Genomic DNA, 16915 nt, shown 5'->3' with positions numbered 1-16915 from the left:
ACTACAAGCAAACAGAAAGGACATTGTTGGGGGGGAGGGGGGAGGGAGAAGGGAGGGAGGTTTTGGTGATGGGGAGCAACAATCAGCCACAATATATATCGACAAAATAAAATTTTAAAAAAAAATAATAAAATAAAATAAAGAGAAAAAAAAATTGGAATTATCCCATGTATTTTCTCAGACCTCAATGGATTAAAATTAGAAATCAATAACAAACGAAATTCTGGAAACTATACAAACACATGGAAATTAAACAGCATTCTACTTAATGACATAAGGGTCCAAAAAGAAATCAAGGAGGAAATCAAAAAATTTATTGAAACTAATGAAAATAATGATACATCATACAAAAACCTGTGGGATATGGCAAAAGCAGTACTAAGGGGGAAATTTATTGCCATAAATGCTCACCTCGGAAGAATGGAAAGATGGCAAGTGAACAACCTAATACTTTACCTTAAAGAACTAGAAAAACAAGAACAATCCAAACCTAAAGTTAGCACACAGAAAGAAATCATTAAGATCAGAGCAGAACTCAATGAAATTGAAACACAAAAAACAATTCAAAAGATCAATGAATCAAAAAGTTGGTTTTTTGAAAAGATAAATAAAATTGACAAACCATTAGCATGGCTAACAAAAAAAAGAAAAGGGAAGATTCAAATAACAAAAATTAGAAATGAAAAACGAGATATTACAACTGATTCATCTGAAATACAGGAATCATTTGAGTCTACTATAAACAACTATACGCCAACAAATTTGAAAATCTGCTGGAAATGGATAAATTTCTGGACACACACAAGCTACCAAAACTGAGCCATGAAGATGTAGAAAATCTGAACAGACCAATAACAATAAAGGAGATTGAAGCTGTTATCAGAAGGCTCCCAACAAAGAAAAGCCCAGGACCAGATGGATTCACAGCAGAATTTTACCAAACATTCAAAGAGGAATTGACACCGATTCTTTACAAACTATTTCAAAAGATTGAAACAGAGGCAAATCTCCCAAACTCATTCTATGAAGCAAACATCGTCCTGGTACCAAAACCAGGTAAAGATACAACTGAAAAAGAAAACTACAGGCTGATATCCTTGATGAATATAGATGCAAAAATCCTCAATAAAATACTAGCTAACAGAATACAGCAACATATACGTAAAATTATACACCATGATCAAGTGAGATTCGTCCCATGGATGCAAGGTTGGTTCAACATACGCAAATCAATAAACGTGAAATACCATATTAATAAACTCAAACACAAAGACCATATGATCATCTCTATAGATGCTGAAAAAGCATTTGATAAAATTCAACATTAATTCATGACAAATACCCTCTATAAGTTAGGTATAGATGGAAAGTATCTCAACATAATTCAAGCCATATATGATAAACCCACTGCCAATATCATCCTGAAAGGGGAAAAGCTGAAAGCTTTTCCTTTAAGAACAGGAACTAGACAAGGATGCCCACTCTCACCACTCCTATTCAACATAGCGTTGGAAGTACTAGCCAGAGCAATCAGAGAAGAGAAGGAAATAAAGGGCATCCAGATTGGAAAAGATGAAGTCAAACTGTCCCTGTTTCCAGATCACATGATCCTATAAATCGAATAGCCTAAAGCCTCTACAAAAAAACTCTTGGAATTGATAAATGACTTCAGTACACTAGTAGGATACAAAATCAACACACAAAAAACAGTAGCATTCCTTTTCTCCAATAGTGAACATGCAGAAAGAGAAATCAAGAAAGCTTGCCCATTCACAATAGCCACCAAAAAAATAAAATACTTAGGAATTGAGTTAACCAAGGAGGTGAAAAATATCTCTAATGAGAACTACAAACCACTGCTGAGAGAAATTAGAGAGGATACAAGAAGATGGAAAGATATCCCATGCTCTTAGATTCAAAGAATCAACATTGTGAAAATGTCCATACTACCCAAAGTAATCTACAAATTCAATGCAATCCCCATCAAAATTCCAATGACATTTTTCTCAGAAATGGAAAAAACTATCCAGACATTTATATGGAATAACAAAAGACCACACATAGCCAAAGCAATGCTGAGCAAAAAAAATAAAGCTGGAGGCATAACACTACCTGACTTTAAACTATACTGCAAAGCTATATTAACCAAAACAGACACAGTAATGGCATAAAACAGACACACTGATCAACGGAATAGAATAGAGAATCCAGAAATCAACCCACACACCTACAGCCATCTGATCTTTGACAAAGGCACCAAGCCTATACACTGGGGAAGAGACTACCTCTTTAGCAAATGGTGCTGGGAGAACTGGATATCCATATGCAGGAGAATGAAACTAGACCCATACCTTTCTCCATACACTAAAGTCAACTCTAAATGGATTAAAGAATTAAATATACACCCTGAAACAATAAAACTTCTTAAGGAAAACATAGGAGAAGCACTTCAGGAAGTAGGACTGGATACAGACCTCATGAATATGACCCCAAAAGCATGGGCAACAAAAGGAAAAATAAACAAATGGGATTATATCAAACTAAAGAGCTTCTGCACAGCAAAAGAAACAATTAACAGAGTTAAAAGACAACCAACAGAGTGGGAGAAAATATTTGCAAAATATACATCTGACAAAGGATTAATATCCAGAATATACAAGGAACTCAAACAACTTTACAGGATAAAAACAAGCAACCCAATTTAAAAATGGGCAAAAGAGTTAAGTAGGCATTTCTCTAAGGAAGATATACGAATGGCCAACAGACACATGAAAAAATTCTCAACATCACTCTGCATCCGGAAAATGCAAATCAAAACCACACTGAGATACCATCTCACCCCAGCGAGGATGGCTAAAATCCAAAAGAGTCTGAACAATAAATGCTAGTGAGGTTGCGGAGAAAAAGGAACTCTCATACATTGTTGGTGGGACTGCAAAATGGTGCAGCCTCTATGGAAAATGGTATGGAGGTTCCTCAAACAATTGCAGATAGATCTACCATACGACCCAGCTATCCCACTGTTGGGAATATACCCAGAGGAATGGAAATCATCAAGTCAAAGGCATATCTGTTCCCCAATGTTCATTGCAGCACTGTTTACAATAGGCAAGAGTTGGAACCAGCCCAAATGTCCATCATCGGATGAGTGGATACGGAAACTGTGGTATATCTACACAATGGAATACTACTCAGCTATAAAAAGGAATGAAATACTGCCATTTGCAACAACATGGATGGACCTTGAGAGAATTATATTAAGTGAAACAAGTCAGGCACAAAAAGAGAAATACCACATGTTCTCACTTATTGGTGGGAGCTAAAATTAAATAAATAAATTCACACAAACACCCAAAAAGAACCAGGGGGGGGAAGAAGACACAACAACTACAATTCCTTGAAGTTAACGTGACAAGCATACAGAAAGGACATTGTTGGGTGGTGTCGGGCCTTAATAACTAACGCCACCTTAAGTGACATTACAATTGGCGCCATTACGTGCCCACAAGGGCGTATTAATGTGGCAGCCTAAGATGGCGCTGGGAGGAAGTAGGGTGGGAGTGTCTGCAGGAACATTGCCTTAGCCCTTATTGGCCAAATATGCGCTTCCGCTCCTGAACACTGCATGATTGCAGTAGCTAGGCATTGAGACAGGATGCATGCCCTTGACCTTTAAGCTGATAGGATTATGTAAAAAACCTCCCTTCCCCATTTGCCTTTAAAAGCAAGTGCTTGTGTGATAGTAAACGGAACTGCTCGACAGAACCCCTGCCGCGTCTGAGTGTCTTTTAAACCGGGCTGGTTTGGGGCTGGCGGTGTGCTCACCTCTCTTCAGGGCTCTCTTCCCCCCGTCTCCTTCCAAAGGGGACAGGAGGGAAAGAGGAATCCGAGCCATTTGCCCACCCACCAAAAGGAACGAGGCTAGGGCTGTTCGGGTTGGCCAGCGGCAGACCAACAGGGTGGGAGTGGGGAGAGGAATGAGGGAGGGAGATTTCGGTAATGGGCCACAATAATCAACCACATTGTGTATTGACAAAATAAAATAATTTTTAAAAATAAATAAATAAAACACACTAACACCATGCAGCTATATTTCAGGAATGCAGTAATGATTTAATGTCAGGAAATCCACAAAGTTCATGACAACAGTCACAATCAAACCATGTATGCTGAAAAGAGATTCGATATAATTTAATATACATTTCTGATTTTTAAAAAATAGATTAATAAATTAAGTGGGGGGGGAAGCACTCTAGTCTTGGTAAATGGTATTTATAGGAAACAGGGGCAAATGTTATAATTTATTGTGAGACATCAAAATCATTTCCTTCCAAAGCAAAAACAAAACACAGAGGTTCTCTATCATTCTATGCCTGATAATTCCTACATGTGGAGTCTTTCTTAAGTTTGTTTCTATTGTTGGTTATTTCTATTGGTTCTTGCTCACGGAGTTCTGTTTCCTTGCAGATCTCCTCCTGATTGTGTCCTGGCCATTTTACTTGAAAAATAGGTTGTAAAAATAGTTCAAGACCTAAAATCATGTTAACTTCTTCCAAAGATTTTTAAAGAATTTCTTATGCCAAGCATCTTGGGCACTGGCAATCTGGATCACCTCAGCCTAAGTACAGCACTCGAGATTTTCCTGGCCACCAGCACTACTGAAATCTGGGTTGCAATCCATGCAAAGACTAGATTCTGTCTGCCTCTCTTTACTCCAGTGGGTCAATCTTTTGAGTAGCCAGCCCGAAGTTCAGGATGGTGTACCAGGTACTCACCATTGGCAGGCCCTGGATTACAACCTTAGCTCCATGGGGCTCCAGAAAATACAGTGCACCTCTCTGCAATCTCTTCCTTGTTAGGAAACACCCCCTGAGCAAAAGTGAACCCAAATGCCAGGCTCAAATTCTGGGTTCTCTTCCTCTAATAATTCACTATCTTCCTAGCTGTTTGAAGCTTTTAGGAAGAGATTTTTTATGTTTTACAAAGATTTTTTAAAATTTGTCTCCAGAAAGAGTATTGGTCTGAATGATCTCATCTGAAACTCTTGGAAACAGAAGTCTTATTCAATGTTTTCCTGGAAGTTCTGACCAATGAAGTAAAAAAAGATTGCAAAAACAAAAATATTGGAAATAAAAATATTACTTTTATTTGAAAACAAGCCAAAAAACCCCTACTGTATTACAGTGTTTCTGATGTGTCAATTTGGCTAAATTCATTATCCCTAGTATTGAATCAAACACTAATCTATGTGTTGCTTTGAAGATATTTTGCAGATGGGATTAAAATGCATAGTCAGTTGACTTTAAGGAAGATTACCCTTGATAATTTGGGTGGGCCTCATTCTATTGGTTCAAAGTCCTTGAAAGCAGAACTGAAGCTTCATGTCATGGAAGAAGGAATGTCAGCTGTGGACAGTAGCTTCAGCCCATGCCCAAGTGTTCTAGGCTGTCCTTCTTGATGGTCTTCCAGATTCGGACAGGCCTTGCTAGCCCCAGCAATTGCATAATTGTTACACAATTCTTGGCAACAAGTATTTTAATATGTATGTCCTGCTGGTTCTGCTTCTCTGGTTGAACTCTGACTAATAAAATAGGTAATAAATTTAACAAGAATTTGTGTCAGACCTTTATAAAAGAAAATGTAAAATGCTGCTGAAGGACATAAGAGTAGGTAAAAAGACTTGTCAAGACTGAAAATTCAAAACATTCTAAAACTTAATGCAATTCAAAATGAAATCCCAAGACTTTTGGGGGAACTTGACAAGATTCTTCTAATAAAAGAAACTAGTCATCGTGGTGGGGAAGGGGAAGGAAGGAATTAACCTACCAAATAGTAAAATATGCCATAAAACAAAAATAATTGTTAAAGTGTAAAGTTAGCAGAGGAAGAGACAAACAGATAAGGAAACAATAAGGAGCTCAGAAACAGACGTGTAAATGGGAATTTAGCGTACAATAAATATGACATTCAAGTCAGTATGGGTAAGATGGATGTACTAGTTATCTTTTATTGAGAAAAACACCATCCAAAAACTCAGTGGACTGAAATAAGAACCATTTATTTATTTCATGATTTTGCAGTACAGCAACTGGTCCAGGGTAAATTGGGTGGATTTTGTGTCTGGGCCAGGTTTGACTGATTGTGACCAAACTTGCTCATGTGTCTGTAGCTGGAGCTCACTGATTTTGAACAGTGTCACTCATGTGTCTTGTGATTGTCTGGGAGAAACAGGGGAGACTGAGATATATGTGTCTTATGATAAAGCAAGCTAACCTGGGCTTATTTATATAGCAGCAGAGTTCTAAGAGCAGCAAACAGGTAAGCCCCAATGTACTAGCACTTTTCAAGTGTCCGTTTGCATGGTGTTTGCTACTGTCCCATAGGCTAAAGTAAGTCATACGCTTAAGCCCAGAGTCAGTGAAAGAGGGCAATACCAAAGGGCATGGATACAAGGAGGAGAAAGCAAATTGGGGCCATTACTGCAATCGATCCAACACAATGAATTAGGCAATAAATGATTCCGGGAAAATTGAAGATTTGGGGCAAAGTAGGTTGGACACATATATTTCACGAAAATAAATTCCTGGTGTATTAAAAATTAAGTGTAAATATTATGATATTTCAATAACAAAGTTATATGTAATGTAGAGAAAATATCTGCAACATATATGGCAATGGAGTAAGGGCCATAATATATAAAGAGATGTTAGGGATAAATACGAACAAGTTAAAGCAGTGGGGAAAGAATGTAAATAGACAATTCATAGATAAAATGCAAGTGGACTTTAAGTACTGGAAAATATATTCAACATCAGTAATTAGCAAATAAACGCAAATAAAGATTTGCCAGTGTGTTTGACAAAATGGTGTGTTAATGTCAAGTGCTAAAAAATGAGTGGGAAATAAGTACCCTCACATCACGTTAATTAGAATACAAATTAGTATAAAATTTCTGGAGGGCAAATTAACACTATGTATCAAAAATTTAACATGCATACCCTTTGATCCATCAATTCAATTTCTGGAAATTTATCCAAAGAATAAGTGTGATATATACATGTAAAATGTTATTTGTAATAGTTCTTTTTTAAAAAGCTAAAAATTAGAATCAACTAAACTTTCCATCAATAGGATTATAATAATATATACATACAATGGAATATTATGCAGCATTCAAATGCATAAATAGATCTTTACATAATCCTACAGAAAGATGTTCATGATACATTGTTGAGAGGCAAATGTAAGTTTAAAAAAATGACCCCATTTATGTATAAATTTTTGTCATCTGTACAAAAAATTATGAAGAATATTTACCAAACCACAGAAAGGATTGCACAGCTTTTGTTTTTGTTTTTGTTTGGTTTTTTTTTTCACTTTATTCAATTTTTTTTTACAGTAATAAGCTGTCAACAGAATTTTTTGTTTGTTTTGCAATGAAATTAATTCTATTATTGTGATTTCAAAAAAATTACCTCAAAGAATTCTTTTACAACCAATATTTTTATGCCATAGCATTCTGGTAATTTTTAACAATGTAGTTATAAGCTTTTTGAATTCTAAAGACAGAAAATACAATTGTACTAAGGTAAACACTGCTCCTGGTAACTATAGAGAAGAAGGTCTCAAAGAAGAGAGTGACTTTATTAAAAGAAAAGAAATTTAAAGGAGAGTATAAACTGAAGGCCCATGAGAGGCCTTTGGCTCCCAGAGCAGGAGTCAACTTTAATGAATGAAACAAAATGAAACAAAGGTGGTTAGGATTAAGACAATAAAGGAAGGACATTATTTGGAATCCAGTGTCTCAGTGAAGTCAGTCTATATTCTATAAATCTCTGTGGCATCTTTGGGCCTCAAATTTTCATCCATCTCTTAATAGTATTACCAATTAGGAGTTACACATGTGAGTTAAACAAAAATTTATAGTCCTACATAATTATTTAAAGTCATTTGGCACTTCCATTAATACCAGAGCTGATTTGAGCACAGGTAAAATACATCTTCTCACTCTTTTCAGGAAAAGAGAATGCGCCAGGTCATAGGAAGGTGAGAGTTTTCAGCAGAGGCCAAGAACCACATTTTTCTAATTGCTTAGGCATATGTACACATTGACCAAATTTTTAATTCATAAATTTGGAATAATTGCCATGAGGAAATAAAGACCTCATAAGTCAAGTTGACAAAGGGCCAAATTCAAGGACATTTATTAAATATGAAAAAGACTAATAGATCAGGAGAGTGTGCTGCATGGCTATCAGGATGAACTGAAAGTGATTCCAAATGGCTATTTCATTTTGGAGATGCACATGATTTTATGGTTCCCGATCTTTCTATTTGTCCTTTTGTTATGGGTTGAATTGTGTCCTCCAAAGGTTGATGTATTAATCCCCACTGCAACAATGTTGAGGGTGGGAAATCCTATTATGGTAATTGAAAGATGAGCCCTTTAAGAGGTGATTAGATTGTGAGTACCACACCCTAGTGAATTAATTAATCCATTCATGGAGTAATAAGTTGATGGTTTCATGGGTGGTAATGGGTGTGGTTCTGATGGCTTTACAAGGAGAAAGAGTGAGCAGGTTCTCTTGCTCAAGCCATTAGCCATGTGACACCCTAAGTCGCTGTGAAGAGTCATCACCCACCAACAAGGCCCTCACCAGATGTGTTCCCTGAACTTTGGACTTCCCAGCCTCTGAAACCATAAGGAATAAATTTCATTTCTTTATACATTACCCAGTTTCAGGTATTTTGTTATAAGCAACAGAGAGGGAGTAATACACCATCTATCAAGAGAAGACATTGTTTATTTTCAATCTACATGACAGATTTAGGAAACACTCTCACGTCTAAGGCTTTCACAGAGGAAACACATAGCAGAAAAAGCACAGATTTTGGAATCTGGATGTGCACCCCAGTTTCTTCTTCTGCAAAATGGTAGGGTGCTATGAGGATTAAATGAAACAATATATACATAGAGTCTGGAATGCTGTAAATATTTAGTGACTGTTTCTCTTTCCCTTCCCTTCCTCTAGCTATTCCCACTTTCTTTTCAAAACTCACCTCCTCCTACACAAAGTTATTTTTCCTTCTCATTTAATGTCTGCACCAGAAGAGTTACTTATGTTTGGAGGGTGGAGAGAAATTCTTTCGTTTGCTTAACAATTAAGTAATGAACTCCTACTCTGCTGCCACATACGGCCTTATCTCTTCAACTAGATTAGAAGTTCCCTGTGCTCTGGCATTACCTTAAACTGCTTTGTTTCCCCCACAGCACCCAGCACATTGTAATATTTCCTAACTAATTACAGGCATACCTTGTTTGATTGATGGAGAGATTTTTATGTAAAGCACCCAAAATGCTTGAGTAAACATTCAGAAAGTGATTTGGTACATCAATAATGTCAATGTCAATCACAAGCACAATAGCTATGTGGATAGTTTGTGAAAGAAGGAAGAAGCCAGTTTTCAATCTGTTCTCATGAAATGATATCCACGTTATGATCTTCCAAAGCTCTCTCCTTTTTTTCAATATAATTAGATGTTCCTCAAAAAATTTCCAGCATGTTTCTGAAATTTGAACTTCAATTCCATGAGGTTTACACAAAAGCTCAATACAGTAATACTTCTTTCAGATGATGTATTGGATAAAATGCTTTTTAAAAAAAATAATTGAAGTATGTTTTTGAACATATATTGTAACCTTTGACTTAAAAAATAATAATAAATGGCTGATCCAGGATAATGAAAGATTGTTGTTGTTGTTGTTTTGATTTACTCTCAGAAACTATATTTTGTAAGCAAATTTTATTAACCAGAAATTTTTGCCCATCACACTAATAAAAACGGCAAAAAGAGCAATCTAGGGATTGTACTAATATTTTAATAATCATTGTATAACAGCTACATCTCATTGAGAAACAAGTTTTCTCCACTGGTAGTAGGACGCTTTTAAATTTACTCTTCATTACTAGATATTCTATTTTATAACTTTTAGTTTTACATTTCCTTTTTATGCCATGAACGATTATGAGTGGATACCACAGATGACCACTCCAGAGTATTTAGTGTTAACTAATCCTTAGCTAGCAGGATGCTGAACAATAAACACCCAGCCATTCCAAATAAGTAACTGAGTGACTTTCTTGTCAAGTAAGTGATGGATTGTTTACTTGAAAGCAAGTTCTGGGATAAGGGGCAGCAGCAGATCCTGTTGGATTGGCAAAGAGCTGAGGGCCAGGTTAAAGTGGAAGAATCAACTGGGAAAGTAGTGCAATGGTTCAACCCATTTGCCATTCACAGTTTTAGCATTTATGTTAAAAAGAAGAGTGCATAGAGTGGGTGAGCAGTCAGAAATCGTGATAGCTCTGTTGAGGTAAAGTAGTCTGGAGAGTAGCAAAGACTCAGACAATGGAGTTGGGAAGTATTTGGCATTCAGGAAGGAATGTTTAAAAACACACACACAAACACAGTTGGGGTTTGTTTGGAATAACCTAGACTTGGCATCAAAAGAATTAGATTCAAGATCTAGCTCTGGTCTTAATAACTCCTCTATTATTTTCTTCCTCTGTAAAATAAGGGAAATAATACCTGCAGCAACAAATTGAGAGGAGTAAATGGATCCTTGAGGAAAGCCTTTATAAACTCTGAAATGTCTACATAGAGTATTATTTTTGTTTCCAAAAATTATCTTGAGGCTCCTAACTGCTCCTCCTGCCCTCTTCCTCTCTCCTCCAATGATGGGTCAAGCTTAAAGGCAGGAGCATCTTATGGGCTCTTGCGTTTAGAGAAGGAGCTTTCCCTATGAGAAGCTGTAGGACTAAAGCTGGATCAGCATGAGCACAGTGAAATAATTACCTCCATTGATCTGGGCACCATAGTTCCAGTTATGCATCTAAAATTTTCACTGGCTTTTTTAGTAGCCAAATCAGCTTGATAGCTTATATTAAACTTGCATTCATATAAAATTGTAAAGACTTTCCTTTTTCTAAAAATAGCTAATCCTTATTCTAAACTTGTGCTGCTGATATTTAAAACTAATGTGTGATCCAGCAATCCCACTTCTGAGTATATACCCAGAGGAATGGAATCATCATGTAGAAGGGATATCTACACTCCCATGTTCATCGCAGCTCTGTTTACAATAGCCAAGACATGGAACCAATCTAAATGTCCACTGATGGATGATTGGATAAGGAAACTGTGGTGTATATACACACCATGAAATACTACTCTGCCATGAAAAAAGAATGAAATTCTCCCATTTGCAACAACATGGATGAGCCTGGAGAAACTTATGTTGAATGAAATAAGCAAAGCACAGAGGGATAAATACCACATGTGCTCACTCATAAGTAGGAGCTAAGAGAGAAAGAAGGAAGGAAAGAAAGACCACAGTGGTGTGCTGCACTTGCAGAGGGAGAGAAAAATACCTAGGGATACAAAGTGGATGGGGGGGGGAGGTTGGGGATAATTGGGTGGGGGACATGGGGTACAATTGCAATTTGTGGTAATGGGAATGCTGCCAGTATGGATCTGGCCTTCACATCTTGGGCACGAGGGGTGACAATCAGCTTTGTATCTCATGAATACTTATAACAAATAAAAAAAAATAATCAATGGTGGAAAAAAATAAAAACTAAAACCAGTGTGCAACATTTTTATTCCTGTTAAATTGTATCCTGTTGATTGCACCCTTTAGGTCCAGCCAGTTGAAATCAAACTTCCTAAGTATTAATCCTTAGTATTAATATATCTCCCAGATTTGCATCATCCATGAGAAGAAGCAAATTCCCTGGAGAAGCTGTGAAATTAAATCAAATAAAGTGGCAAACTAAGTCTGCTAAACACTCCATCCTGGATAGCCATCTCGGAGATTTACAATGTACATTACCATACTGAAAGTTCTGATAGTCTACAGTAGAGAAACCTAGTTAACTGTGTCTAACCTTGTATTTCCCAATATATATATATAGATATATATACATATATATCTATACATATATCTATACATATATATATAGATATTTTTTGTGTGTGTGACCAGTAAGGGGATCGGAACCCTTGGCTTGGTGTCGCCCGCACCGTGCTCAGCCAGTGAGCGCACCGGCCATCCCTATATAGGATCCGAACCTGTGGCCTCCGCGCGCCCAGCACCGCTGCACTCCCAGCGCCGCACTCTCCCAAGTGAGCCATGGGTTCGGCCCAGTATTTCCCAATATTTTTGATCATGGAACACACCTTAGGAAATTTTGGTATTAATAGGGAATGAAATACTATATTGCCATTAAAAAGAGTGAGGTAGACCTATTTGAACTAACATGTAAACATCTTCAACAAACATGATCAAGTGAGAAAATGCAAGTCCAAAACCACAAGCATGCATTTTAAATAAATGAATAAATAAATACAATATATACTTGTGTACATGTACATAAACACCTAAGCACATGCATAGGAAGGCCAGAATGATAAATACCTCACTGCTTTCAATGATTACCTCTGAAGATAGGTATAAGATAGGTATAAACTTTTGTATTTTATTCTATATGTTACATGTTGTCTCAATTCTTTACATTAAGAATGTATGATAAACCATTGTTTAATAAACAAATTTTTAAAATTATGATGGGAGTGTAGAGTGAAAGGGGCCAATATTTCAATCAGTGGTTATGTATAAGTACATTTCTATTTAGTAACTACCTATGTAGAATAATATAAACCAAATAAATATAAAAATGTACTTTATACAAAATTAAAACCAAAAATTGTGCTTCCTCTCCAGATTCTGAAAGTCAGTAAATAAGGCTTTGTGAGATATGTTGAACAGATTTGAAACATTTGGTGGAAAGTATTCCTCACACAGTTTATTTGGATAAAAACCTGGAGACTATGCAGCATAATTCTTACAACCTGCCTGTTCTGAGAATGCTAACGTACGTGATGTTATGGTAAACGAAAACAAAATCTCAAAAAATTGTTAATGATTAAAATAAAGAAGTCATTGTAATGTGCAAAGAACTAGCTTTGGTGTTGGACAGTTCTGGGTTCAAATCCAGGATTCTGTGTTTTCTTTTCAAGCTTCGGTTTCCTCATCTGTAAAATATGGTTGTTTAAGACTTACCTGAAAAATATAGGTGTTGGGAAAATATAGGAAAATGGTCAGGGCCCCTCAGATGTTCAGAATCTTGCAGAGCATTTGCTGTGAATAGGTTGTGTGTGGGCAGAGTTAGTGTGCCTGTGCTGCACCACCTTGGCTGGAGTTTACTGCCTTGGGCGCTGCTGCCAGGCACATCCATACTTTCCAACCTGAGGCTTCCAAGGACCTGTCTGCCGGTTACCAAGTTCATAGACCTGCGTGTAAGGAGTCTGGTGACCCAGCCTGGCATGTGAAGGGTTTATGACCCAGTTTGTGAATGGGCTTGAGGGGGTCTGTGAGCTCCAGACCCAGCCCTAGCTCGACAATTGGCCCAGTCGGTGCAGGATTATGGGAAAGTAAAAGAGCCTGACAACTAGCATGGTCACCTAGCTTTACAATTGATGTCATGAACTCTACAATTCGTGTTAAGAGCTCCACAATTCTGACAGTCATAGAGAGCCCTACAGTTGGTGACATCAGCAGGATGCCGACATTAGGCACCGCAGAGCGCCACAATAGGGTAAAACATTCGGCTCAAAACTTACATTAACATTTTTTCCTTACAACAATTTATTGTATTGGTTTTGGGGAGCAGGCTAGAAGTCTCAAAAAAATTAGAGCTCTGTCAGAAATGAAACCAAAAGATGAACTTGGAATGGAAAAGTCATTCAGGTTTCCTCTGAGCAAGTATTAATACTAACAACTCATTGTTTACTACTGGGTCCTGAGCAGGGGGAGGCACTGATTAGGGGACTCAATGCTGTGCTTTGTGGTCCTTGGTTATAACCACTGAATCCTGACAGAGGCAGCTGAGCTGTTTTAGACCCGGAAACACTAATCCCAGTTCAAGTGAAATGAGAGCCAAATATTTCAGAGCCACAGCAACGACATAAAGGTGCATTTATGAGAACACCATGGCTTAAAGGACCCTAAATAGGGGCTAGCCAATTGGCTCAGTTGGTTAGAGAGTGCTGTTATAACACCAAGGTCATGGGTTCTGATCCCACCACTGGCCAGCCTCCAAAAAAGAACAAAGAAAAATAATAAAATAAAAGATTCTTAACAGATACAATATCTTTCTCAGGCTTTTAGAAAAATAATGAAATGAGTCACTAAACTAAAAGGATGAGAAAGACTGCAAGAGGAGAAAAGGACTGGAGTTTAGGAATGACCTAAAGCACAGGGCCAAGGAAAAGCAGTGCAAAGTGGTCGTGGATTTATGACTTAAAGGAGTGCAAGCCAAAAATCATGAGGAAAAAGATTAAGATTGCAGGAAAGCAAGAATAGATTTTTTTTTAAGTGCTAAATTTAAAAAGCAATAGATTTGCCTTGATTGGCGTCAACTAAAAGGGTAATGTCTCCAGATGGACAGACTTGACCTTTTTGTGATTTTTATCAGCCCCTTGAATCCTACTGTAAACTCCTTAAATATGTAACCCTGTGGGAATAAAGAGTATCACATCAAGGTATTCGGAAATTGCAGGTAATTTCTCCTCACAAGGACAATGGACTTGGGAAATTTGCTTTCTTCTGAGCTGCGGAGGCGGAGCGCGTTGCCGGGGAGACAAAGTGGTGGGAGGGCAGGCACCTCAGCATCAGCCTGCAGGAATGCCTCCTGGGATGAGGGGGCTGCTCTGCCCACACCAACAATTCCAGCCAGGCAAGGTGGGCGTAAATTACTCAGGTGGAGGATATCTCATAGCAACTTTTTAAGCTGCCTAGCCCATCTTCTATATACTTAAGCACCTGTCATCTATAGTCAGGCCTGCTGAGGGGAAATATCTTGCCCTCTCCTGGTGTCCACGGGGAGGGATTTTCCCCAAGCCTCTCTCCACCACTTTCTCCTTCCACCACTTTCTCCCTCCAGCCCTGGGAGCTGGAGGGACTTCACTGATTAGCAAATATGGGAAGTACAGCTATCCATATGCCAGCGCCGCTCCCTTCTTTCTCGCAGAGGAAGCCTACCCTTCAAGAACTGCTCTCCCCCACCTTAGTACTTATTCTGGCAGAACTCGCAGGTAGAGACAACAGCTGTGGTCCAGACTGCCTGGGTCTGGGTTGGGAAATCAGGCTAATATTGAGGTTTGGTTAGGACATCCATTTAGCTTCCCATTAAGCCACATCCTCCAACCTGGCCCCTATTTTAACATAAACAGGATTTTTTTTTTTTAAGACATTACTGGTTTTGAAAATTTTATCAAACTGTTGAGCAACTAGATGGGAAGGAGTGCTACTGATCGGAGTCTACCTCAGATACCCTGACAAGGATGCTCAAATATGACGAATTTATTTTAACTCTAGCACAAATACCATGTAATTCAAAGGTTTTTAACGTGATGTCCTGGGTGGGCTCCAAGAAGTTCATGAACCCACTGGAAATGTATGGAAATCTTTGCATGTAACTGCATTTTTTTTGTTCCTAAGAAAGGTTAGGAAACATCCACCTAATAATTGAAAAAAAAAAAAAAAAAAAACTAAATTGATCACAATGCCAGGTATTTTCAGTAAACCTACCATTTTAGATTATTCTCCTTACTTCAAAGCTCCAAATATATACATAAGTAAAAACTTGACTCTGTACTGTTTATGAATGTGAGGCTTAGCTAAATGCCTCATGTAAGAAAGCCTCTTATTATATTTCACCTATAGCAGTCAGTTTGTTTGGTTTTATTTTTTAGTGATGGTTCCTTGGACAATTCATTACCATTCTAGGATTTTTAAAAAAAGGAGTTTTTCCTTAGGTTTGGGGAGTTTGGTGGATTTTGTTTGTGTTGTGAGGAAAGCCAAATATTGAACAGTTGGCTACATACTAAAAATTTACCTTGCTGAAACAGAGAATAAAGGACTCCAAATCCTGCAAAATCTTATATAGAGCTACAACAGATCCTATCTCCTCATGAATCTTTAAATTACTGGGTAAAATGTAATTACATATGTGTGTGTATGTGTACAAAAAGTGCAAAAAATTTCAAAAAGAGTCCTGTAAAAGACTGCAGGCTTGCAGGACTAGAACCTAAAATATTAGAATAACCTGAGAAAGACTATACAACTAGTCTGTTTGAAATTACTCAAGGAAGGATAATAAAAGCTAACATTTGTTTCATGCTTGATTTTTAAAATATAATCTCTAATATTAATGGAGAGATTAAACACCCCAGATGGAATTAAAGAAATTAACTAGAGTTCAGCACAGAAAAATGAAGTTAAACAAGTATGAAAAGGAGCTTAATAATAATGGAGTACAAAATTGGAATTTTATATATGTGTGTATAAGTATGTATCTATGTATTTAGTTTGAGTTTCAGAAGAACAAGTACTCAGAATTGAAGAAAGATGTAAACCCTCAGATTTAAAAGGCTCTCTGAGCAAGATGGCAGAATAGACGGTCCCCAGCGTCACTCTCTCCCACAAATCAACCAATTTACAACTATAAAAAAGCAACAACTGCCAAGCTGGGGCTGCTAGAGCTCAGCGGAAGAGGAGGAGAGACCTACGGAGTGCATGAAGGTGGGAGAAGCAACAATGAGAGAAAGAAAAAACCGCTCCAACCATTTCAAATCCCGGCCACTTCCAGGCTGGAACTGCTGAGTGCACAGAGCAGGAGCTGACAAAAGCCACAGCTGTGCCTGTTGGATGGAGTTGCTTGGAGGTGGCAGGGGAGAAGAGGGCCTTGGTGGTGCCCAGGCCAGCAAGACCACTGACAGGGTTCCTGTGGACCCATATAGGAGCAAGGAGCCACAACAACTGAAAAAAAGGAGCCACTCAGAGTCCAGTGAGTCA

Source organism: Cynocephalus volans, chromosome 13 (assembly GCF_027409185.1).
Source record: "Cynocephalus volans isolate mCynVol1 chromosome 13, mCynVol1.pri, whole genome shotgun sequence".
Lineage (NCBI taxonomy): Eukaryota > Metazoa > Chordata > Mammalia > Dermoptera > Cynocephalidae > Cynocephalus > Cynocephalus volans.
The sequence above is the reverse complement of the archived record's forward strand: the minus strand, read 5'-3'. Positions refer to the sequence as shown.